General features: G+C 41.8%; 1 protein-coding gene across 2 annotated transcripts in view; it reads left to right on the plus strand.

Moving 5' to 3' along the window:
• The window catches only part of LOC105670036 (zwei Ig domain protein zig-8), a 265,129-nt gene that overhangs the window by 37,294 nt on the left and 203,182 nt on the right, over nt 1-24,653 (plus strand). The window contains exon 4 of one of the 2 annotated variants that reach the window (XM_067358628.1): nt 15,713-15,762. The gene's annotated coding sequence lies outside the window, so the exon portion shown is untranslated. The remainder of the gene's footprint in view (nt 1-15,712; nt 15,763-24,653) is intronic. The other variant, XM_067358629.1, reaches the window with a different exon arrangement.

Raw genomic sequence — 24,653 nt, forward strand, 5'->3', positions numbered from 1 at the left:
ATCTGAACATGTTGCATCAAAGAACTAAAAATTTCAGCCATTCAGCATTTGGCTCTCTCGAATAGCATATCCATACATTTTTATTCATAAAGCGAAATATGAAATATTTAAAATTATATTTAGAAGCATGCCATATTATGTTAATCCAGTGATGAGTAAAATTGTAAATTCCATATTAAAATAAACTGTTTTATTAATAATTTATTTAAAGATTTTAATTGTATGTTTATTAATTGAATTTTGCATTTTCACGACAACGATACATTCTACCAATGTTTAATTCAATTTTCCTGCACACATGTGCACTCGCGAAGAGAGAACGAAGAAGTTGCCCTTTAATCGTCCGCAGTAAAGGCTACTTTCTCGGCCGTAATGGTGACTTATAACAGGTCATTCAATGCAATCTCCTTATCGTAAAGTTGGGATTAAAACGGGCAAGAAAGCCCGACCACGCTTGACCTGAAAACTTGGCCTTGCGGCGTAATTTCCGGGACGCGAGTTTTTCCGCGTGGATTGCGAGCGATCCGCCGACAATCTCGAAAAAAGACGCAATTACTCGCGGGAGAGTGTGCGATTAATCGAGCGAGCGAAAGCTCGACGGGCGGACTGCATGTTGCTCACTGTTTTGCGCCTTCGAAAGGAGCGTTCATTAAAATGCTGCACGCACGGTTAACAATTTCAGTTTGCCTTTATATTCGTGTGATTTTCGCAGACGATTTTATCGGCTTTTCTCGCCTACTCGTTAATATGAAATTAATGAGAAATGTAATCTTAACTGTTTGTTTTTAGAATAAAGGAGATTTTTATGATTTACACAATGACGTTGAATGCAATACTGTATAAGTAAAATCCAGAATACAACGATCTTACTTATTGTTAGTGCTAAATGTGAAATGTAAATACGGTCTCTTTGTCGTTGCTATATAACAATTGAAGCGTATGCGTACACAATGTCCATATGCATGCGTATGAACGCGCTCGTTTATATCAAACGCGAACATACCATTGTTACGTACATACGGTTTTTGCACCTTATAAGCGCGCTTCGGATGAAGTTGTTTTTCACGCTGATACTCGAGCTTCGTTGTCGATAAGAACTTTTTAACGCCATATTTTCGTTTAGTTCGATCCCTTTTCAATTCAATTCTTCTAGGATGCAGTGAATCGTGTTATTTCCTGAAAATACTTCCGCATACTCATGCCGATTCAACATTTTGCGAAAACACGCTGGGAAAACATGCGGAGCAAAAAGTAATGCGTACTTATATTTCTTACGTTGTTTCTCGGTTGAATTAAGATTAAAAGTTTAGAATAAGATGAAATTTTTTATATATAGAGAAATGTGCGAGCGAACACTGTGTGTTTGTCATATATTTTCTTACGAAAGGTAATCTTAACTTCAAGTAAAACCAGCGTCGCGCTCCAACAGCACGGTAGATCGTGCACAACGATTTCAAATAACATTTTCAAAACAGCGTTTTCAAAAATACGAAGTGATATCGTGCGCGACTATTTTGAAACCCGCACGCTACTATTTTCATTATTTTCGTTCACAGTACGGAAACACGAGCTTGCGCGAACGTTGTGTAGAGGACGTGTGTAAGCACGGAATCTCTTTCAATTTTTTGAAATTTAGTTGGAAGAAATAACGACGAACGAACGTAGGTGGAAGGGAAGGCTTGCGCGCGATCGCTCGGCGTTTTGTGCGGAGGCTCTTCTTGTCTCGCAGCACGTAATGATCTTTTCGTCAGGAACAACCGCGAGTCGTTACGGACGGCGTGTAACCGTGCGGGGTCTCGTTACTTTCGATCGCGTCAGATACATAGTTGGTCATTATTTTGCAGCGTGTTCACGCGGTGTTCTCCCGGTGCTCTACACATGTCCCTCGTCGGTGAAGAAGGGACGGCATTTCAAGCGGCGCGGCTGAAAGGGCGTCTGACGTCGATTTTTCTGTGTCTACCGGCAAGAAAACGAAGCGTGGTGAAACGCGATGCACGTCTGCCGTTTTGTCCGCGTTTTTAACCACCGCGTGCTGACGATGCTTTAACGATTCGTTTCTTTGAACGATGCTCGGTGTATCCTCGATTAGAACCGGTCATTCTCTTGCGAGCGCGCTGGTACTCCGGGATGTCGAGGAGTATCGCGGCATCCAAAGCTTTATAAGATCCGAGCTGGCTTTAGCAAGCATTTTTCAAAATGAGTTACCGCTGCGAGCAAAATAGAAATACATCGCTCGCACTCAAGATTTATGAGATTGCCCAGTGTCTATTATGTCTTGTTTTATTTTCGAAGAACTGCAGTTCTTGTAACAATGGTTCTTGAGCTTCTTTAACTCCTGGTATAGTACCTCTCGCCCTGAGGAATAACTGCACGTAACTGTAACAGTTATTTACCGAACACTCTGCTTATTCTATAACTTTGCTTAATCTACACACTGTATGTGTGTGATAAGCAGAATTTTTACATTGATCAAAATTATTTATGAAGCTTCTTTTATCTGCAGTGGTATAAGATATTCTTTTAATATCATTCTTTTACACAATTATCACGTTTGTTGTAAAAAAATTTTTATTAGTATGATAATAATTTTTTTTTATTTTGTACTGATTTTCATAAAATTTCTATTTGTGTCGTACTACATTTTTGCTTTTCAGCGTTTAGTATATATATATTTATTTATTTATATATTTATTATATATATATTTCAAGTATTCTGCGAAGAAAAAGATTTGATTGCATGTCGAGTCATTCATGCAGCATCTGTACTACTTCGTTGTGGAAAAGCGCGCGTATTCCTTCGCGGTAGTATCGAGAAAAAAGGGACGCTATAACGCGTGGGAGATATTGCCAGCAATTCGTACCAAGTACGAATGGACATAGCGCGAAGGCGCCGTTTCGCTCCGCATATGACTGTCCATATCGTAAAAACTTTTCATCAGCTAAAATTTGAGCGCTCTTAACCGTCGGAGCCTGATCTTGACTACGACTACCGCAGATTTTTATCTGATCCTTTGAAAAAGGTTTTGAAAGACTTGAGATATAAAAACGGCTCTGGCTTTTACGTGGTCGACGTTTTTATCTTAGAATTAATTTATAAATATTGTACAAAAATATAAATTTATTTTACGTTTGCGTTTTAGTTTAGAAAATTAATACGAATTATAAACATAATTTATAAAGATTATTATCTACCGAGGAGAGTTAGAATTAATTTTCTTATATTTAGTCTTTAATTAATAGCTCTTTTTTTTTTTACGTCTAAAGATATTAAAACTTTCTGAATATACGTTATAATCGCCCGAAGAGTAAGAAAGAGTATAATGGATGACTTAATCGCAAGTATCTTCGTAAAGTAGTAATTACGGCAGTTTAAAAGACAAGGCATTTAAGAAGGAATACATTTGTCGCAGAAAATCGCCACAGTCCTCGCCGAGTGCTCCCCTCGTACTTTTCCTGTAATTCCGCGCCGTCGTCGTTGCGGAATCGCGCGCGGAGATCGCGCGACGTTCGCTGTCTGCCGTCATTCGACAGCGACAGTGGAACATGCCGTCGACTTTGTAACGTCGCATCGGAATTAGAGGCATATTTCGCCCGCGGACCGGCTGGCGGTGTTTTAATTAAGAAGGGGAGCCCGGGAGCGACTGCGCGAGGGAATATTTCTTCACAAGCCATTGCAGTCGCTCTTCTCCACCCTCAAGACCCGTGGGAGAGGATGCGCGCGAAAGGGACTCCCTCGGTGAGATAAAATTGTCAAGCATCGCGGCCAGGAGCGAGAGAGAGAGAGCAAGAGGCACTTTAAGCGCCCGCGGCGGCGACGGCGTGGCCCACCATTATATTTAGCGCACGTACAAACTCTTTGTTTTCCGGAGAGTTGGGCCATTCGTTTGTTCGTAACGCGCCTTGTAGCGTTCCGCCGAGCTGGTACGCGATGCGGCGGCGGGAGCAACGCGACGGGGTAACCCGACGAAACGACTCTTTAATTCCGCACGTTCAGGCGATACGTATACCGCCGCGTTCTTTTTTTTCGCGCCATAACCACGCGCACGGACAAGAACGTAAGATGACCGCCGTGACATGTACCGCCGCGGTTATTTTAATTCCATTATAAAGTCCGATATATACACCGAGCATGTCAATGCTTTCATCGGTTTTGTCATGTGTCAGTTTTACTTCCGCGCGTCTGCTTGATATATTGCTTCGCGAAGTCGCGCCGGATCGATTTTTCCTTGACGAAAATATAAAAAGGAAGGGAGGCGCCATCCGGAAACATTTCATTCTTGACGTGAATCTTGAATTTTCAGAAGTAGGTTGTTCGATTTGTAATTTAAAATTAAGATCGGCTTATTGTTAGACCACATTATTTTAATCAAATATATTCACTCTTCCTTTTTCTTAAAAATCTTGTATTAAAAAGTTTGCAATTAGTCATATATCGGTATGTGAGACAAGAGATTCGCAAAGATTCATTACAAATGCAGAAAACCCCGATCGATGCCTCTTCAGTGGCATAAGAAACGCAATGAAAACCGCGGAGTGACGCTGTTCGGATCGCATGCAAATACCGGGCGACTAGAATCAGCGTCCGTATCAACAGTCGACTTATTACATTCCGAATAATAATAAGGGAGCACTCGCGCGCTCGACGACTGCCTTTAGCAATTCAAACTATCGTTTAGACTCTGTTTTCCACGGTGTTCGCGAACGAACTGGAAGAGGTATCGTGATGGCCAGGAGTTTCGGCAGCGGCCTGCATAGCCGCGAGCTCTTCAGTGATGTTTCATATTTAAAACATATTCGAGGCAGACTCCATGCTTGCCGGATGAACGCGACAGAAGGAGGCATATCCGGAGGTAGAGAGAATCGCGCGAGAGATCGGGACGCGGAAAACATTTTCAACAGAAGTGGATTTAGGTCCCTTTCTGCCCTGGGGCATGTTGATTTTCGCGCTCTCTTCAATTTTACGTGCATATCAGTAATTCATAGATCATATATACATAGACCCTCATACGTTCAACATTTTTATCTGTTGGAGAAATTCAACCAAGTTTCGATCCCTCAAGCTTGTATCTCATATTATATTTTTTTATCCTTTTTTTCCCGCGCTGATGATCAATATTCTTATTATTTCATTTTGCGCTTATTATCGATAATTGAATTTTTATTCAACTTTTACTGTTTATTCTAGTTCTTGAAAATTTAATACGAGTCTAGTTTCTAGACGCAGTACGCGCGTGTCCTCGTTTTCTTTCTTTATTCCTTGTTTCCCGCATTTCTTTGACGAGTTGTGACCGTAGACGTCACGGCACTTACGTCGTTATACTTTCAAAGAGTGCCTTTCGTCTTTCATCAGTCTTCATGTGTAAGTCGTATGTTTTGACCTATATCGTGCTTACATCGAGTTTTATCTAACAACACTTATGGTAGCTGTGCATTTTGTAGCAAAGCGCATACAAAAATTAATTATTTAATATTATAATTAATTTGTGTTTTTGATATATATTTTATATATCGGAATATATTATCACATATTAAAGATAGCAATCAATCTATCTCTCGCAAAGTGGGGGAGCTGGCTAGGTAGACGTTATTTTGGCATTTATGTTTTTCTGCGAAAACATGATGGGTTATCGTCTTGACATAAATCCGAGAAACACTAGAGGCAGCACTTTTCCCCACTCGAAACAACCGTGGTGAACTTTTTCGGCTAAGGCGGAAAGAAAATTTCGCTACGTCAAATATCCATCCGCCGGGAAAAGAATCACGAGGCCGCAGCTATTATCATAAACCGCGGTTTCAGCCTGGCGACTTTATGAAGATTGAATTAAATCGTAGTCTCCTCCCTTTAGTAGAAACGCAGAAGGTGCTATATCTTTTCTTTCGGAGGCAGAAATCACGAGAGATTCAGTCTTAACTTTTCGTTCGATACGGCGAAAGAACTTATTGGAAATTACGTTGTCATAAAACGGCGTTAGGCGCGATCCAACGAATTTCCGGCGCTCTTCAAATCGCATTAGGTCCGTCGTTACGCAAAGTTAAGCTGAACGAAATCGTTCGATAATTCGCGGAATTTGCAGGTTGCACCATCATTTTTTTTTTTTTTTTTTTTTTTACTTTATAGTGTACAGAACTGCATGGCAACATTGTTGAAAGTTTAAAGATTTGACGCGCAAAAAACGAGAAAGCGCTTGTGATGGCATATCAAAGGTCGCAGCGTGCGTACAAACGTTAAACTCGATTTATAACAACAATTCGTAAATTTTTTGAACGAATTATTATGATAACGTGCTCAATTTTACATGATTCTTTGACACACTTTATATATTATGTATTACTTCCAAACTCAATATTATAATCACGTAGTTTTTATCGTTTTTATCGTTCGGCGATTTATACACGCGATGCATATCCGGTTACAAACGGAGTAAAACCGGCGCATAAAGGAGAAATGATTGCGGTCGCATCTGTCGCGAGATCAATCAGAATTGATCTTTGCTCGTGGATCATCGACGGGCAAATGCATGCGTCCGCTAAACTGCCACATGCAACGCAAGTCCGTCAAAATGCGGAACAATCGCGGACGATTGTTCGCGATAGCAGCTGCAGCTATATCGTGGCGAGCGATACTCGCAAAAATTTATTATAAGAGCAAACATCTCGCGCGCGCACGGCGACGCGACAAATGTAAATCTGTGCCGTCAGCTGCAGATGCAATTCACTCGGCTGCATACCGGGCTGTCCCGACCAATCGTCGTATGTGTCTATCGGCAGATAGGAGAGCGTATCAAACGGCGAGGTTTGCCAACCACGCGCAACAACGACTAGGATTTAATATTGTACGGCGCGCGGGGGTCCTCGAACATGTTCATTTTGAATGTTTCTTTCATGCGAAATTGGAATCCCAGCTACGTTATGTTTTCTCTTTGTGAAGCAATATGTCGATGTTAGTACACGATGCGTAAAATACTGGAAACATAGCTAAAATTTTTGCAAACATCAATTTCTTATGATATTTACATGTGTGCATAAGATGTTATATTCTTTTTCAATATGAGAGAAATTTACGTCTATATTTTGAATCAACAATAGTTATTTCAAAAGTACAAGAAAATAATAAATAAATAGATCTCTCTGGTATCATGTTTTTCCTTTCAATTAAATAATTTGAACTGTTGAAATAGACACCGAATAGTTCTTGGCTCGTTTGAAATCGTCGAGTTTGTTGGTGCGCGTCGATGATATTATAACATGCATAACGATGAACTCGATCTCGTCGAGTCGTGCTTTACGTGCTTACGTGCATTTGCATTATGCGGTGCTTAACGCGAAGTAAAGCCGCGCGAATATTTGGTCGGATACGGGAATTCGTGCATGTTCCTGCGCGAATTAATTCGAGAACCGTCGTGAACCACTTGCTGCGAAACGTCAGTGACGTAGTCGAGCTATTACTCACACCGCGCTTACTCATTATTAATGACAGCATCGATAATAGTCCAATTATGCGAGCTAAATAATCGGGCGACACGCTGCCACGCTGTTTGTCGCGTGTCACAGTAATGAAATTTACGTTTCCAAGTACGCGAATAGCGGCCGCTCAAAAGCATACTTTCAAACGTCGGACTCAAGTACGTAGTTGTATTCACTGTCAGTCAATTCATCAACTTTTTAAAGAAAGCGTGTACTTTCATGTCGAATAAAATTTGACACAGTTATGCAACTACGTGCCGCGCGTTACAACGTGATATTAATTATTATTTTGAACATAGCTTCAACTAAATCCATCACAAGTAGATCATCAATAGAAATGCATTGTACATTTGCTTTATAGCGACATATATTATAATTTACTGTTTATAATTCATTATCTCTCTCTTTGTCTTATTGCAGCAATATAATAATTTATTATCCATTTATAATAATAACCATTGTTTATTGTATAGAAAAATACATATAATTCATTTAGGATGTAAATCTATCTCTAAAATCTATTAATTTCTCGCACTAAATTATTGTAGTAGATGTCAAAAGTTGCGTGGCTTATGTTTGTTACATTTAATCAGCCGACTGACTCTTCCGATACCGCGACAAACTGATCATCTATTTATCATGCTGCTTGTCATTTATTCATTGTCGACATAGATGCGTAGTTGATGTGACAAATTTATTCTGTGCATCAACCGCAAATGCAATCCGTTTTTTTTTTTCGCATTGCTCGCCAGTTTGTACTACGAAATCTGCGGTAGAAATGCAGCCGTTTAAGCGGTCGAAGTTGTATGCATTATTGAATATTACGCCGGATCGGATGGCATGGTCGTGTTACGCTCTACAACGAGCGCGGCGTTGACACGCATGATGCAGAAGTCTGTTTGCTGCCTCTGCGCTCGCTGATGGTACGCGTTTTTGACAGTTTATTTGAACGCAGTTATGCAGAAGGCATTTGATTGCTGCACTACGCTATGCCATAGCTCGCGGATTTTTAAGCTTTGTCTTTGTGCGAGCATTTCGCATCAAAAACTGCATCAGTTTTATTGTTACTGCGTTTTTTTGTTTACCGAAGCAAACAATTAATTCGGCGTTCACTGTTAGTTGAATATAGTTGTTCTAGTAGTAGTGTTTTTAATAACATAACGTAACTATAACCTGTCATTATTACGACTGTTTCCTTTATAAGAGTCATTTGAGATTTAATTTATTTCGCGAGGATGAAATAGTTTTAATTAATTATAATTTTAAGAGCAGAGCTTGTGTCAGCTCGCGTAAAGAGATTGCTACCTTCCTACATAATTAGGGCAATGAGTCGTCGGGTTCTAAAATACATTGCCTTTTACTTTTTTGCTAGGAGTTTTGGGTCGGGAGTTAGCCGTGGGTAATCCCGAACGAATTTCTAATGAACTGCGGCGACTCCGCTAATTATTGTGTGCCTCATTCGACTTCGTTACTAGCGTGGGGTGCGCGTATGTTGCATCTGTAAAATTAGCAACGCGAAACGCATGCCGCGGGTAGTCGTGCTTTTATTATTACATTTTTCAGGATGGCGGAACGAGTCGCGTTCAACGCGCGCTTCATTAATTAGTCATTTTCCGCTAATTCCGTCCAGAACGAGTCTCTGACGCCGGAACAACTGTCTGCGGTCAAATATGTTTTTTTACTTGGTCACGAGTGACAAATCTTCCTTGAAAATATGGTTTTATTTCGATTGCAGAATTAATTAACGAAATTGTTCAGGTAAATTGATGTAACTGCAATATTGAAATTTTTTTTCGCAAAATCGTGAAATATTACAGTGCACAATTTGAAGTGTGCTTAACACGAAGTATTATGATGTGTTGGCTGTTAATGCAGATATATCGACATATTGAGCACAAAAAATACCATATGGATTCTGAGCTAAAAAATAACGTAAAAAAGACAGAAAATTTTACGCAAATTAAACGGCGCCGAAACTTTACCGCGGAAACTTCAGAGAGAACGGTAGAGTTATTAAGCGTAAAAAAAAGGAGAGAAAAACGTTGTCCTACATTTCCACGATATCGAGTTGAGATATCGGGATAATCGAAGCGGTGGAAATTTAATTAGGTAAGGATTCTGGCGTTTCATCGTATTATGTGGAATTTCGAGAGCGGGTCCGCTCGAAGGGTCGAGGGGCTCGAGTGTCTCCGCCGTAATGGAGAGGCTCTCTTCCATTAGGCAAGCCGGACGTTGATTCAAGTTGTTCTTTTTCCACGAGTGGACACGAGGTTTCATAGCGGGTTGCCAAACGCAGTGAAAAGGATGGTCGACCGGTGACGTGTACACGAGGATGGACGAGGGGAATAAAGGCAGACGACACGATTTTGCAGGAAATAGCTCTATTTCACTGAATTTCGCTGGAGATTTGTATCGCCATTAAAGTTTGTCTAAATTCTCTGTAGGAAGTTCGAGCAGTAATTCTATTGTTGCCCTGTCCGATCTTTGGCTAAACAGGAAATTGAATCTTTTTCGTCGCTGAAATTCGAATGACGTTACATGTCAAGAGATGAATTTCGCATTATTATTGTACACGAATATAATTTTGCTGATGAGTTTGTTGACTCGAGCTCTTTTGTGCCTCTTTCATGCATGCGCTTTTAAAAAATTTAGCTACGTGCGTAAAAGGAAAAATTGTTTTTTTCCCCAAATGATTTTGCACTATAGTATACATCAGCATTTATACTGATATATATCTTGTCGCGCTGCATCGCCGTATTATATTGTATCCTCGCATGGCATTTTTTGCTTATCTGCAACGCATGACACTGATGGATGGCTACGGATGTATACGATCTCGGTACGTAAAGGATTAATGTATGTTTTTATATTCTCTGCGTCTTCAAAAATTATAACGTACACATATACGTTCTCATCACCTGTCTCTCTCGGCGTCGTGATTTGCATTAATGTCTGCGAACTAGTCTTGCGGAAGTATCGAGTTTACCACAATCGGCGATAGTAACGTAGTTTGGAAATAGCTCATTCACAATCGGCAGTATCGATTCTCTCAGTCAACCGAAACGAGCGCGCCCAGTGCGGATTACAAATGCCGGGGGCGCATTAAATTTGTGTTGCAATGGTGCCGCAATAAACTTGATTAGATTGTAATCCTGACGTTTCAACGCGCGATATCCTCGCGCGGCATTATTACAATTTACTTCGTTATAATTTACTTCGTTACGGCATTAAAGCCATCATAAAAGAACGTAACGGTTGTCGATTAAATTCATTAACACCCCCGCATATACGCGCCGGCGTTATGAAACCGGCCGTAATCAGAAAATGAAGATTCTCAAGCTCTCTGTGAACACATCGTTTCGATACAAAAACTTTATTACCAGGCGTTACGGCTAGGAATTAATATTTATTCGTGCTGTATTTTCAAAATTTAACTACCGTGTATTGCACTGTCAACGCAATATCGCGCTGATTTTGCTGTGCTGTATGTACATCAAAGTCTTATTGTACTACGACAAAAAACGAACAACTCGTTTCTCTTTCGTATTGTTCGTCGGCTCTGGTACATTCTGTATTGAAATATCTTTGATTTTTATTAATCCGCGTACAGCGTGAGTGTGATGTGCGTGAAATGGCGCTTATAAATACAAAAATCACGTATTATATCTCGCTGTTCTTGCTCAAATCCAATTTGTCGTACCGTTCTGCACCGCTACGTTGGAATGAGATCAACGGAAGCTCCATGCATGCCTTTTAGCCGTGATTCTTTTTGTTCTACATTCTGCTGAATACCGTATTCGATGAATTGCGAGACATGCACTGACAGCTTTTGCGTCCATGCAAAAGTTGCACAAGTTTCATCTCTTATCTGATAATTAAGAAAATTTCGACCTATCATATCGGAGATCTAGCTGTAGGGTAGTTGATTTTCTGTTTTCTTTTCCTAAATTATCTGGACAGAGAAAGAACGCTCAATTAATCACGAGTGATCGCGCGGCTTTCAGTGTGTTATCAAAGATCTCTTATCGCAAGCGAGCGCGGGATTATTTTCAAGCGGCTAATGGTGCAGGATTCATTCTAAAGCGATGATCTTGAACGCGGCACGCGGTCGCTTTGTTCGCGTTTCTCCACGTTGCTAAAAACTCGCCCTTCGAACGACACACGGAGCAGCAGGCGTGTGCAGTGGCGTGCACTTGCGCGCCCCGACTGCTGTTGCATCCGTCCAGTATTTCTTTTCGTCGTGCGGGGGCTATTTGCGTGGCGGTCGGCCGTAGCTCAGAGCTCCGTATCGTGGTAAGTGATTGATGTTGAAGGCGTTTCTCGCGACCGAAAGAGAGAGCGAGAGCGAGGGAGGGAGGGAGAGAAAGAGAAAGCGGGAGAGCATGAGGCATTGCGGGTAATTACCTGGTCGGTAAACGCTGTGTAAACACCGGCCACACTGTTTTCCCTCGCCTGTTTCGTGCTTTCCTCTCACGCCGAGTCTCTCCCCCCCCCCCCTCCCCCCGACCTCCCTTTATCCATCTATCCATCTCCTTCACAGTCTCTATACAGTACAGTGTGTGTGCGTTCCTTGTGTACGCTTCGCAAGCACGACGAATTTCACCGCCCGCATTCCGTTTACCTTTTCTGTTTGTTGTATTATGTCCCGAGATACACGACCCGATGATGCGCGAGGGCAGCCGAGGAGAGGAAAGGACAATACTTTCTTTCAACAAGAGCTGCACTTGCACCAAGGTTGATGACCCTGCACTTACCCTTTTCCAATCATTGACTCGCCTTGTCTTTAAAGATTCTATTTTTCGCACAGCGACTGCCTTGTACTTCTTCTTTTTCTCACTTTAAGATTCTTCTTTGTACAAGTCTTCGTGTCGCGTATTACGTGAATGCATAACTAGATTCATTGTTTTGTTATTTTAATCAATCAATCTGTCTTCATATTCGGTTCATTTATTATTCGCACTCTGCACATCTTGAAGTCGTTAACTTTATTAAGTCGTTAATTTTGTTCTATGACATGTTTAATCTTCTACTTGTATATGAAGTCCGCGCTAACAGTTATTTTAGTATTCGCGTATATGCTAAACGACACCGCGTCAGATTTGCTCGACAATCGTCGCAGTGCATAAAGCCGCACTGATATTTTCTTTTATTCGTGCAATTATTGCACCCATTTCTGCCGCGCGTTCGATGTGTGCGTCGAGTAACACGAGTGTGTCATTGCCGATACCGTTCCACGCAGCTGGCTTCAAAGCGATTTCCTTCCGGTGTACCGATCATCGCGTCGCCCGTCGGCGTTTCACAGCACCCTCCTGCAAGTATCAAATGACGCGCGCATAATTGCGCCCGAATGTCACTCACCGGCTAACACACAGCGCTCATTAAAATGCCATAATGTCATCGATCGCGTTTGCGACGATGTGGAATGTGAACTGGCTGAGGCAGACAGTTTCTATTTTAACCGTCGCAATAACAACCGGACGCTTCGTAGGAGGGCTTTAAAGGGATTCGGTTTACAGCGGGCAGTTAATCCTCGCGCAGCGGTTGTGCGAATACGAATTCAAATGCGTGCGTTAGTTATTACGTATTAGCGATCGCTAGATTAACGCGACCGAGCGGTGGCGATCCATTCAATTAGCGCGTCCGTCGGTTCGTATGATTAATAGTGTCGCGAATGTGTTTATAAGCATACAGCGTCGGATACGCTGCAAGCACGTGACATCGCCGCACCCGGGAAATATTGCGGCGCATGATCGACGTGTAGCTCGGTTGACTCGTCACTTTTTTCTTATACGCAAAAGGAAATGAACTGCTCGCGTACTTACAATTAGCTAATTTGTGTGACATCAATTAAACGAAAAATGTTGTGATGTAGTAAGAACGTGAAGGTGATGAGATAATATACAGTGTCACGTGTCAGCAATGATGATGTATAAACCGCGCTATTTCGCGAGCATTAATTTTATTCTGTTTAATATATTCAACGAGTGGATCTAATTACGACGGTGTTGGAATAGATTATCAAAATTTTTAATAAATACGTCTAGATGTTTAAAATTTTTGATATAAAATACAGAGAGCAGAGTTTAATTATAGTAGCAATGTAGTCTAATTATGCAGAAGACGATAATAATAATCCGTGTTTCTTTTTATTAGTCGCCAGTTTTATTATTTTGCATTTTGTGTAAAAAGAAATATTAATTGCAAATGAACAGATTTTGAAAATCCGAAAAGTCTAAATGTAGAACAGTTAAAATCGTTTTCACACCTGTGTAGCTTATTATACGTACATCGTTTTGACAAGATAAATTTGGCACGTCAATCCTACGAACAAACTTACGTGAGTACACGCGTGAGTGTACGCACATGTCCGTAAATATTGCGGCCACGCAGCACGGAGCGGCAATTAGTAAAACACATTTGCAAATCGGCTAGGTAAATCGCAGCGTGCCCTGAATCGCAAACGTGGGTGGATAATGCTAAAGGACATTTATTGCGGTCCTATAAAGTAGCACGCGACAACGCAAGAAATTACGCACGAATAAAATTTTTAATTTAACATCGTAGAACGTCGGGAAAAAAATAAACTAAGGTGTTGCAGCAAAGTGCAACTCCGGTTACGATATTTATATTCGTGGCGATGAAATCAAGGATTTCACGCAATTATACCTCGTAGTTTAATTATGTTTCCCTTTAGTTTCAAACGCGATGAGCGTGAACCCATGCGCGCGGCATTGCGGTAATGAAATCTCGATCCATTAATAAGCGAGCTTTCGATCGGAATCGACGCAAGAGCGCGATTGGCGATTCTTTTTTTTTTTTATCCTTCTCGAACGTATCTCCGATATCGTGATTCTTTTTATGATTCCCGCATAATCAAATCCGTGCTGCGCTAGCGAACGTCGAAAACAATAAATACCGCAAAAGCGTAAAACTACCTAGGTACTCCCGCTTTTCCTGTTCCACCCGTACCATGTAACGTCTCGTTTACCGCGCGGTTCACCGCGGTTTTCTTACCCTTTTATTTCCCACCCTCCCTTTTATTTTCTTTATCGATCCCGTCGACCTCGTAAAATTCCTGCTATATTACGGCGCCCGTTTCTATCTATCTCAAAACACACTGCTCGTGAAATCAAGCGGGATATCCGGCCGCATTTTATTTTACGTAGCGGCGTTGGTTTAGCGGCGCCTTGGCAACAAATTATTTTCTCCTATTTTGCATTAAATATTTTAATTAAAACTTTAAAAAAAAATTAATAGCAATTTTATTCTATCGTGTAGTGCGAGAAATTCATATTTTAATTGAAAATAGAATATATAATTTATTCTAAATATTACTGCAAAATAGTAGAAATGCAATTTAATTATTTTTAATTTGATTATTTGCATGTAAAAAATATTTATTGTTATTGTGTTATTCACTTATCACGGCGCGACAGCAATTTCACACTCGATTGAAACGGAACGTAACGATAGAGAGCAAATATGAAATCGAACATTCGTTCACTTTACGGTTACACAGCGGTGTTAAAAATATTTTGCAGCGCATATTTGAAGGACAGGTCTGTCATGTTGTGACACAGTCATGGTATACTGTAGAGATTACCGATGAGCGCTGATCTGGATTGACGAAGAATCACTTTACCAATGTTTTTCCTGCAAACATATCGTGTCGCGCATTTTATTTTTGCTACCACGACCTCGGCGGAGGTGAGGTTCGCTCTTTCGTTCGCGTGAGCGCTCTTAGAACGCGGAGGAATAATTAAATCCCCCTTGCATTTTCGAGTGGCGCGTGTCCGTGCATGCAGGGTACTTGTACCAGGCACGATGTACCTACCGCATAACGATAGCGCTCGAATATATCATACTATGCGACAGGAGTTTGCTCGAATTTACACGAAGATGTCGAATTTACATAAAGCACAAGTTGGTCCTTCCGCCATCGCAGCACGTTTGGCTGATTCTGTCTAATCCCGTCTAATCGCGTTGGATACTTAATTAATATAATTGTTTTAAACATGTATATAAAATCAGATTTCATCAAATTTGATAAGAGTTTGTATAAGAAAAGAAACTTTTTTTGAAATTATGGATTTCTTTATTAAATATTGTCTTGCATAAAAATTATCAGGAATAAAAAAAAAGATTGCATAGAAATAAATAAAAAATCAAGTTGCGCATTAATTATTTTTGAAATATTATTTTAATTATTTCGTACATCGTTCTAATTAATTAATTTTGTATGTTACAGATCGACATCTGTCCTGAAACTCCGCCGCTGCACATTATATCTGATTGTGAGTGAGTACCTTGTTTACCTTTTCTTTTTTTGACTGTGGCGGCAGTGTCAACATGTTTACGTAACTGTCTAAACATCTCCATATTATTATTCTATCCATATAATCTTGAAAGAGGATCGTCGCCTTTCACGGGTAGACGCGGGAAGAAGAAGGTACCGTCGTTTACATGTAAATGTACCGACGACGGTGGCACGTTACGTTCGTTCACGCTGCGTGACTTGACGTTCCGGCAGCGACGCTCGTTACATCGTTCAAGCTCGATTCGAGCAAGCCGTTTCTGTCAACATACGCGGTATATCGCGCATCGTCGAGCGTATAACGATACTCACTCCAGTCGCGTGTCCACCGATTCAGTTTTTGCGTCACCCTCCCCAGATCGTCGCGGGCGATCTCTTTCATTCGCGTGTTTTTGTTGCATCCACGGAATTATTGAATTTATCGTTGTCGTGTCCGCTGTACTCCCGCAGCGTCGAAACCTGCGCGAAATTCTGTCAAATTTACTTTAAGTGAATTATTTCGGTTCAACATCGCATAACATTATGATTGCTATAATGTACTTCCACCGCAGTTCATTATGTAGCATTGTAATTATGGTAATGCGTGATGTCGGACTCGGTGTTCGAAAACTAATTTTCGCGTCGTACGAACACCGATGTATTTTTCTACCCGAGCTACGGTGAATTGGGACATAAAAACTTTCATTGTGCGATCGATTTTTTCGTATTTGTAACATTTAAATTGGGATTTTTCCACATTATTGGATCGGATTTAAATTGAGTCGAATTAAAAATCGTAGTTGAGGAAAATAGGTAATGCCTTTCGATACGAACGTTTTCTTCGTGCCGCAGATTTACCTGCATTTTTTAATGATAATTTTAAAATGCAGATAACAATGTCAACGTTGCCGTCCGTCTACAGGGCGCGCTGGGCCTTCAGATTCGAGTTTCGCGTGCTATTACTCGTTGAGAGCGTTTAGAGTGTCCATTCAAGCGGAGGAATTTTAGCTACGCCTCTGTATATCGAGCAGGAATACAGTCGTTATGTCAGAATGGGTTTGCATCGCGAGCGGCTACATGAGCGGGATGAAATCGCTGCGATGCTCCGCGCCGAAGTCGTTGCCGCGCGAATTCAGATTCGACGGTTCAAAGTCGACGGGGCGTATAGCGTAGCGCGACGCGCTTCCGTCATCACCGGAAACAGGCGATGGGTGATCGACGATCAATGGGTGACACGAGACGTCCGAGGTGCGTAGCACCGATCGGTATAAATTCTTTATAGTTGATTATATTTTGATGGAGAAGGAAGAGGGAGAAAAGGACGAGAAATGATGTGACGCGTTTATGGCTCGCTGGTCGTAATATTGGATCGTAAAGAATGTAGTTTCGCTATACGTACGTGATATCGTTTTACGTTCGAAAAGCGCGCCGTATGTCGCGAATAAAAATTCGATTCGGAATGTTACCGATGCAAACTAGAATCACGACGAGATTGTTGTCCGATAATCGAGATTGTTTGAGTGAGAAGTATCGTGCTTCCTGTTACATTCGCGTCCTCACATCCTGTCGATAAATGATAACGTTAAATATTTCGAATTGTACTTTTTCACGCTGTGCTTTATCATCTACGATAAATTGAATGACAGCCGTGAATGAGATTTATGTTTACATCGAAACGACTCACAGGATCGCAAAGGTTTAAGGCGAGAAGAATATCATTGTTGAATATTTCGTGCGAGCGTTCAAACGATATCGTTGACATTTAATATCCGGCGATCATGTGACATTTTTGCAAGATAGTTTGAACGGCAGCCGTTGGTACCTTTGGTCGCAATCTTTGATCTTCATAGGAAATAGAACAAGTCGTAAAAAAAGTACTCCTGTGTCGCGGCGCAAATTTAAAATTCAGATACACGTTCGTAAAGTCGCATCGTGACGCAGTGTGACGCAGGATGGGATACCGTTACATCCTTTTTAAACGCGCAGTCGTCCGACTCTCGAATGTGGAAGAAAAATGATATTTCGTTTCGTTTAACCCCTATTACGTGACTTTCGGGTGACCAGCTGATGTCCCTCCCATGTCATCGTTCCCCTCGAAAGATAAATTTCACGCAGCTTCGTGCGTGACAAAATTTATTTCGAGCCAAGTGGAGGGTGGCCCACGCTGATAGGCAACGATTTAAGTCCAGATAGATAGTTCTGCGGCAACAAGTGACGGCAGAAATACGGGACAACCGTATTTTTACGTTCTTTTTTTTTCTTTCGGTACTGTTATCTCTCGTTGCGATTACAAAAGAGACGGCTCCAAAGTTACTGTTGAAAAAAAAAATACACTTGACGCACTTTATTCCGCGTGGTTGACGGGCGCAGCATGAAATATTCAGAATAAAAATGGCACTCTGAAATAGATCACGAATGCTCCGGTTAATCAAAAAGTTCCTAAACTCTAATGCATTTAAATTGGCTCCGTTCTGCGACTTAAGCATTCAATTACGTACATCTTGCGCATCGACGATCGCGATATTTTCTTCACTCGCATTCTGAATGACGAATTGCCGTGTTGCAGCTGCCACAGTCATTAGTAGAATTTTGTTTTGTTGGATAAGCGTGGCAAAAGTTTGTCACTCGACAAATAGAGTGAATAATTGCTCTCTCGAAGAGCAAGAAAATTTGTTAGGGCAAATTCTATATCAATTAAACTGGCTTGTCTGTCTTAATATTGAGTTTAATTATATTATGATTTGTAAATTATAAGTCAATTAATACCAACAAATGCTTAAAAAAATTTATATTTATTGAAAATCGATTCGAATAGTATTCGTTTATATCGAAACAAATTCTTTCCACTATCGGGAGGAAATCGAACAATTTAGCCGCTCGATGTTTAGCATTAGACTCGACTTCGATTTCAATGTAAGACATTTCAGGCGCATGAGAACGAAATGGTAAGCTGATATGCGCGAATAATCGCGAAATGACTCTCCGACGTGAACGATTCCACGTAAAACGATATCGTCGCGCATCCTAGCTCGTTCGCGGAATCTTCCCTCGGGTGTGCAAGAATCGCTCGGGATTTTAACGAGCATCGACCCACCGCTGGGTTCGTAACGCCGGGAACGAACGTATCTCCCTACGGGGGCGGGAGGAGGGGGGGGGGGGGGGCGCTCGGGACAAATGGATCGCCCGTAACATTTTGCATCCGTGTCGGTGCTGATCGCGCCGCGAATGGGTTCCGTTAGGTGGTTCGGTTCGATGCGCAGATCGTTTCGCGAGTCCGGTCACGCGTCCGCTTTACGTGACGACTTCTCTTCGATGCGCCTCGGAGTTGCCTCTTCTGTTCTCTCACGGTTTTCAACCCGACGCGCGGGTAATGAAGACATGCGACCGGGAAAAGAACCGACCCTGATCCACGACTGATTGCCTCTCGATGCTCGGCGAATAACACTAAGCAGCGCGCCACGTACTCTCCCACACGTCGATTGTTAATTCATCCCGACGCCTGCGCGTCGTTTTTATAGGAGACGTGCCAAGCGCGAACAGCAACCTGATTTTTCTTCATCCCGCGCTCCAGTTTTTGCTTTGTTCACGCGACCTATAGAAAAGCGCGAACGTATTGAAGGATCGCTGCACAACGAACGAGTGAATTTATATTAAAGCTGTTTTGAAATTCCGGAATTCGCTTGTGTTATTATGAATTGCTGCTATTTTATAATGATGTTTTTACCATTGGATTAAATAATTAAATGAAAAATAAATGAAGAATTGAGTAATTGGATCATAAATTAAATTTTTATATTACACTGAAGGAAGCTGAAGGAATGATGTGTATTTGTGGTTGACTCGACAATGTTCGTACTATTCTGGCTCAATTTCGCGAACGGCACGAATGGTATTTTCATCCGCACTCTATAAAATTAGAACTATGCATTCAGCTGAGGGCACATATGTATGCGTTAGACTGTCGTAATGTAACAGGTATATATACAGGCTGGTTCTTATCTACCGGGCAAACGTGTACGAAAGACGATAAGGACCCTCGCCTAGACCGTACGGGTGATATGCACGCGCTTAACGCGAGCTATCGGTGCAGCCGCGGCAAGGGTGCTAGCGTTGCATCGCGGTCGCATCCACCCTCCGTGCGCCCATCCCTGATGATGACGGATCGCCTTTGATTACTCGGCGCAATCTATCTCATCGCCTTTCGCCCGCATCGTATCGCGTCGGCCGAGGTATCGCGACGCGCGCGCGTCTCTCGCAACCGCGAGGCACGTTTTGCCGACACTCGGGTAATTATCTTCAGGCGAGTTAGTCCGCTTTAACTAGAATAACGCTTATCGCCGTCTACCGGGTGTCTGGCGCCGAGATATTTTCGCTCTCTTTGATCGCCCAGCCGGTGCATCTCGCGAGACACCCTCGTTTCCTGCTCCCGAATCGTATCTCGAGTTGCGCCAGCTTTCTCGTTTCCTTCTTGCTTCCTGGCGTTCCTTGGCTCTGTGTTCTTTCTCTTCTTCCGCGCCTCCGACGCGCCATTCTTGCTTCACTTTCCGCGACGCCGACAATTCCGAGATGTTTTAACATTCCAGTTTGAACTTTTCACGGGCCGCTAAATGGTTTCGTTTTCCGTGCGAGAAATCGCGCGATCGCCCGACTCGTTTCCTGCAGCGATTTGTTCGCGACGTTCCTTCAAAACGCGGAGACGTCGCAAATTATCGCTTCGACCGGACCTATATTTTAAGTCTCACGTGCCGCCAATCGCGACGCGACGCGGCAATTATTTAGCGGCAATTACTTAGCGCTGCCCGTTTATCGTCGACTTTATCATGACGAATTTAAACCCCGTCACTGCGTTTTGATAGGACGAAGGTTATTTAAATATAGGGTTTAGTAATGCACGCGAGGTCTCCGTTGCAAACTGATTTCCACATCGATGACAAGATGAGAGATAAATGTCCCGTTAGCGCGGCGTCTCGGCGTTATCGATTCCGTCCTGATCGCCGACGCGTCTGTAAGCCCAGGGATCGAGTCCGTAAGTTCGCGTTAGATAAAGGTTAATTCCGCGGATCGTCGGCCGTCTGGGCGCGGCCGAATGCAAACGTTCCACGAAAGAAATGAGGGTATATTTAAATGCTCCTCGTGCGCCGATAAGATCCGTCTGTCGTTGACTTTGATTGCACTATTATTCTCTCGGCATAAACGGCCACCCCCGGTGCGAGGGAAAATGGTAATGAGCGACTTTATAATCGTTCTTATCTGCGGTGTATGCATGCGCGCGAGTGTGCCCATGCCCGGTAGGTAGATAGAGAAGGCTCGCAGGAAGAAGGGAATTATATCGGGAACGGACGGATCGAGCATGAGAATTTTAAATGTGCCGCGTTACCGGATCCTGGACGATCTATGAATGATTCATCGATCGACGTTCATACTACGTGTTCTCGTCTCGAAAGTCTCCTTTGTGTAACACGTGGCGACCGGTGGCGCGTGTAGTCGTATGTTTAATGTAATACTTCGATATCTGCGAACTTGAACGATCAGTGTCGCTGTGTAACATGGAAATAAGAAACGGGATACGTTCGCATTTTCACTATTTTTAATTCGTTTTTAGAAGAAAATTATTACATACTTTGTCAGATTGTGACGAAAACCGCGAAAGTGCATTGGCTCGAACCGACATCTCTTTTAAAAGCATTCTATAACGTGCGCGTCTTCGAGAAAACTATTTCCGGGATTCGTCTTCTAAGATGATCTCACTGTCGCGAAACGACTGACGTGAAACCCCGAGAGGTCAACGGTACACTTCGTGCCGGGCTTTCTGGGCTCTTGATTGAACACCAAGAACATCAGCAGAGCACTGCACTCCTAGAGATGAAATATGTTTGCTATCTCTCGAATAATCCGCTGATCGCACAACAGTTATCACGGCGGTGATCTCATAACCTCAATCTTGTAGAAAGTAATTCTACAAATCACGACTTAATTGAATTTTGAATTAATTCTGTCGATGCACTTTTGAATCTCGAAAATGGATTTATCAAAATCCGATATTTAAATTTAAGCCACATATATACATATTCAATATGAATACCTTTTCTTATGTGATATATTCTAGAGTATGCCAAGAGTTAATGCTTGAAACATAGAAAAAGATAAGTGTCGATTGAGAAATGGATATTATATTAGAAGCCGTTTTTATGCTCGCGATTTTATTACATTGCACGATAGACGATCTTGTGTCTGATCAATGATAGTTTTGCACTACTGCAAACAGCGCCGCCGAAGCAACAGCGCAACATTGTAGACGCGCGGTTTCGTTCGTTTTTATTTCTCCCGCGTGAAATACGTTTATGGAGGACGTATGGATAGCTTTCTGCCTTGAGTGCACGACTCATCCATCGTCGTAAGTAACTGTAAACGAGTTTTCAGAAATACATAGACGTACACCCGAGAGGAGTCGGCCCGATGGTTGGCACGTAATGGAATATCGAACAAGTTCGAAATAACAGCACATGTAGCGTTTGATGCGCGACACGGTCTCGGGCGAGTTGTTCCAGAAAACATTATCCTTACGGAACCGTTAATAAGCCCTCGATGTAATAGCAAAATTGCAGGTTAAATTTATTACGCGGGAATAACATGAAGTGGGCGGTGGTCCGTGTCCCACCGCAGCAAATCGTCGATTCTTATTACCCCTTTTGCTACCAAGGGTACGATAATGAAATTACCGCAGAAATTTTTTTTTTTACCGTGTTTTAACCTTAAGTAACTAATTTCCATTATCGTCTCGTACATCACTCGTGTATACGTCTCAATATATGAGATTATCAGAATTTTTAAAACGGACTTTGAACAGAAGAGTTAAAAAGCAGTAATAAATTCCGTTACAAGTACTGATTAAATTGCTACTAGGAATTATATAGCTTTGGATAGCGGAAATTGCAAAATACGATATAGCGGAAACAGTTTCTAATTTGGAAACACGCAATCCGATACGCGAATACAGGGCAGGCGGGAACGCCGGCAGTCCGCAATTTCAGGATAGCTGCAATGACCTTCGCTGTACAAGTGCACTAAAACGCTATAAAGAATTCAGAGAAAACCAGTGAATCCTCGATGCAGCTGCTTGGATCTACACACAGCAACGGCGAACGGGACAATTTCATTCGAATCTGGGTACACCGTGTTACGTGTTACTTAAATTTCAAGTCTCCCGTGGAAATCCCCGCAGAAGAGCTCGTTCCGGAACGCCCTTTTACCAATTTATACCGTATTTTTAATGGCGCCTTCCGCACTCAGCTCGTAACGCGCGAGTTTTCCTGTCTTCTTTCCCGTTCGCTTTGCTGTTTTTCAATAATTAATTAAGCAAGAGCTTGGTGCTCGCAGAGAGCTCGTTATATTGGCTTGAATGCGTTGCCGTGCGACACCCGCGGTGTTTTAATGGGGAATGCTGATTACAAACTAGATCACATTACTTTAAATTACAGCTGGACGCGTGTAGGTCGACACGACTACAGCGGTCAGGCCAATTACGCGAATCTCCGGATAATTACGATCCATTGGTTGCTAGCTTGATGATTCAAATTGGCTCACTGATCAATTGCTTGATCTGGCTTGCAACGCTAATTTTTGGGTCTTTATAGCAAAATAATTCGAAGAGATATTTGTAAGGTTAATTAATTGTTAGGTTAATTGAAAGGATTTGAAATAGTTTTTAAATATTTGTCAACAATTACATTCTTTACTTCGTATATTATATACCCAAGAAACGTAAACGGTAAAAATTGATAGTTTTCTTTTAGTGAGTCTTACGGGTCGGCTGCGTTGTGTGTTTACGAATGTTCCTCATTTTTCGCCAAAGACATGTGCTGCGTCGGACAACACACAGAATGATCCATATTTGAAATTGCACGATCGATTTGGTGGCTGCAACCACCGAGCGGCGCAGCGCCATTTATCAAATAGCTTCTTCCGGGTTGTGTCCGTTTTAAAACGATAGGAAGAAACCAAATCGATAAACTGTATGTGTGTATCAAATAAAAATATGTACTCGGTCAAAGAATCCAAGCCGCGTATTGAATTGAAGAAAGATTTTAAGAAAAGCTATTGTATTCATTCAGCGCCAAGAAAGAGCGCAAAGCGTAGCATTGTACTCGAAATTTATGATGTATTTCTTATTATTTGACATTTTTCATTTTTTGCATTTGAATATTCTTAACAATAATTTAGTTGCGCAGTGTTTTAATATAATTAAATATAATTGGACTTGATAATCGTTGGGAAAAATGATATCAATTATGATTGCAAAACAAACAAGATCACAAATTGAGTTACGATCTTAATTATTTGCGACACACATTTTTCTCTTTATAAAGTTTATTACAGCTATAATCAAATTGTAGAAACGGCTAATTAAACGTAGTCTACTGTTTTATTGACGCATCGTTAAGACTGTTATGAAAGAAAACGCAGCGTGACTACGTAATGACTCTTAACGACGACTTTAATTAGCGGCGCAGCAAGTACCGGCGAAGTGAGCTCGCCACGTGTAACTTAAAACCTAAAACAATGGATGTTAAACGTCCCCGCAGAGTTTTATGGTTGACTTCAACCTAATGCACCACACTTCGCCACGGCGTATGCCGCGCGTTAATGGAACCGCGGATTAAGAGGGTCGTAAATGTTGCCAGAGCAAGCTGCTGGTGCTGATAAATAGCTCGGAGAATGCTTCTTCCGCGGAACAACCGATTCAAACAGCAGCGAGGAGTGCAAACACTCGTATCGATAATCCGCGAAACGAGTTACATCTCGGAACGAGTTGCAGATAATAAAATAAATCTGCGCTTAATTAAATCGCGCTCAACGACAATTAAATTATGCGGACAATAGTAACGGAAAAATTGTA

The sequence above is a fragment of the Linepithema humile genome, chromosome 7, assembly GCF_040581485.1.
Source record: "Linepithema humile isolate Giens D197 chromosome 7, Lhum_UNIL_v1.0, whole genome shotgun sequence".
In the NCBI taxonomy this organism is placed as follows: Eukaryota; Metazoa; Arthropoda; class Insecta; order Hymenoptera; family Formicidae; genus Linepithema; species Linepithema humile.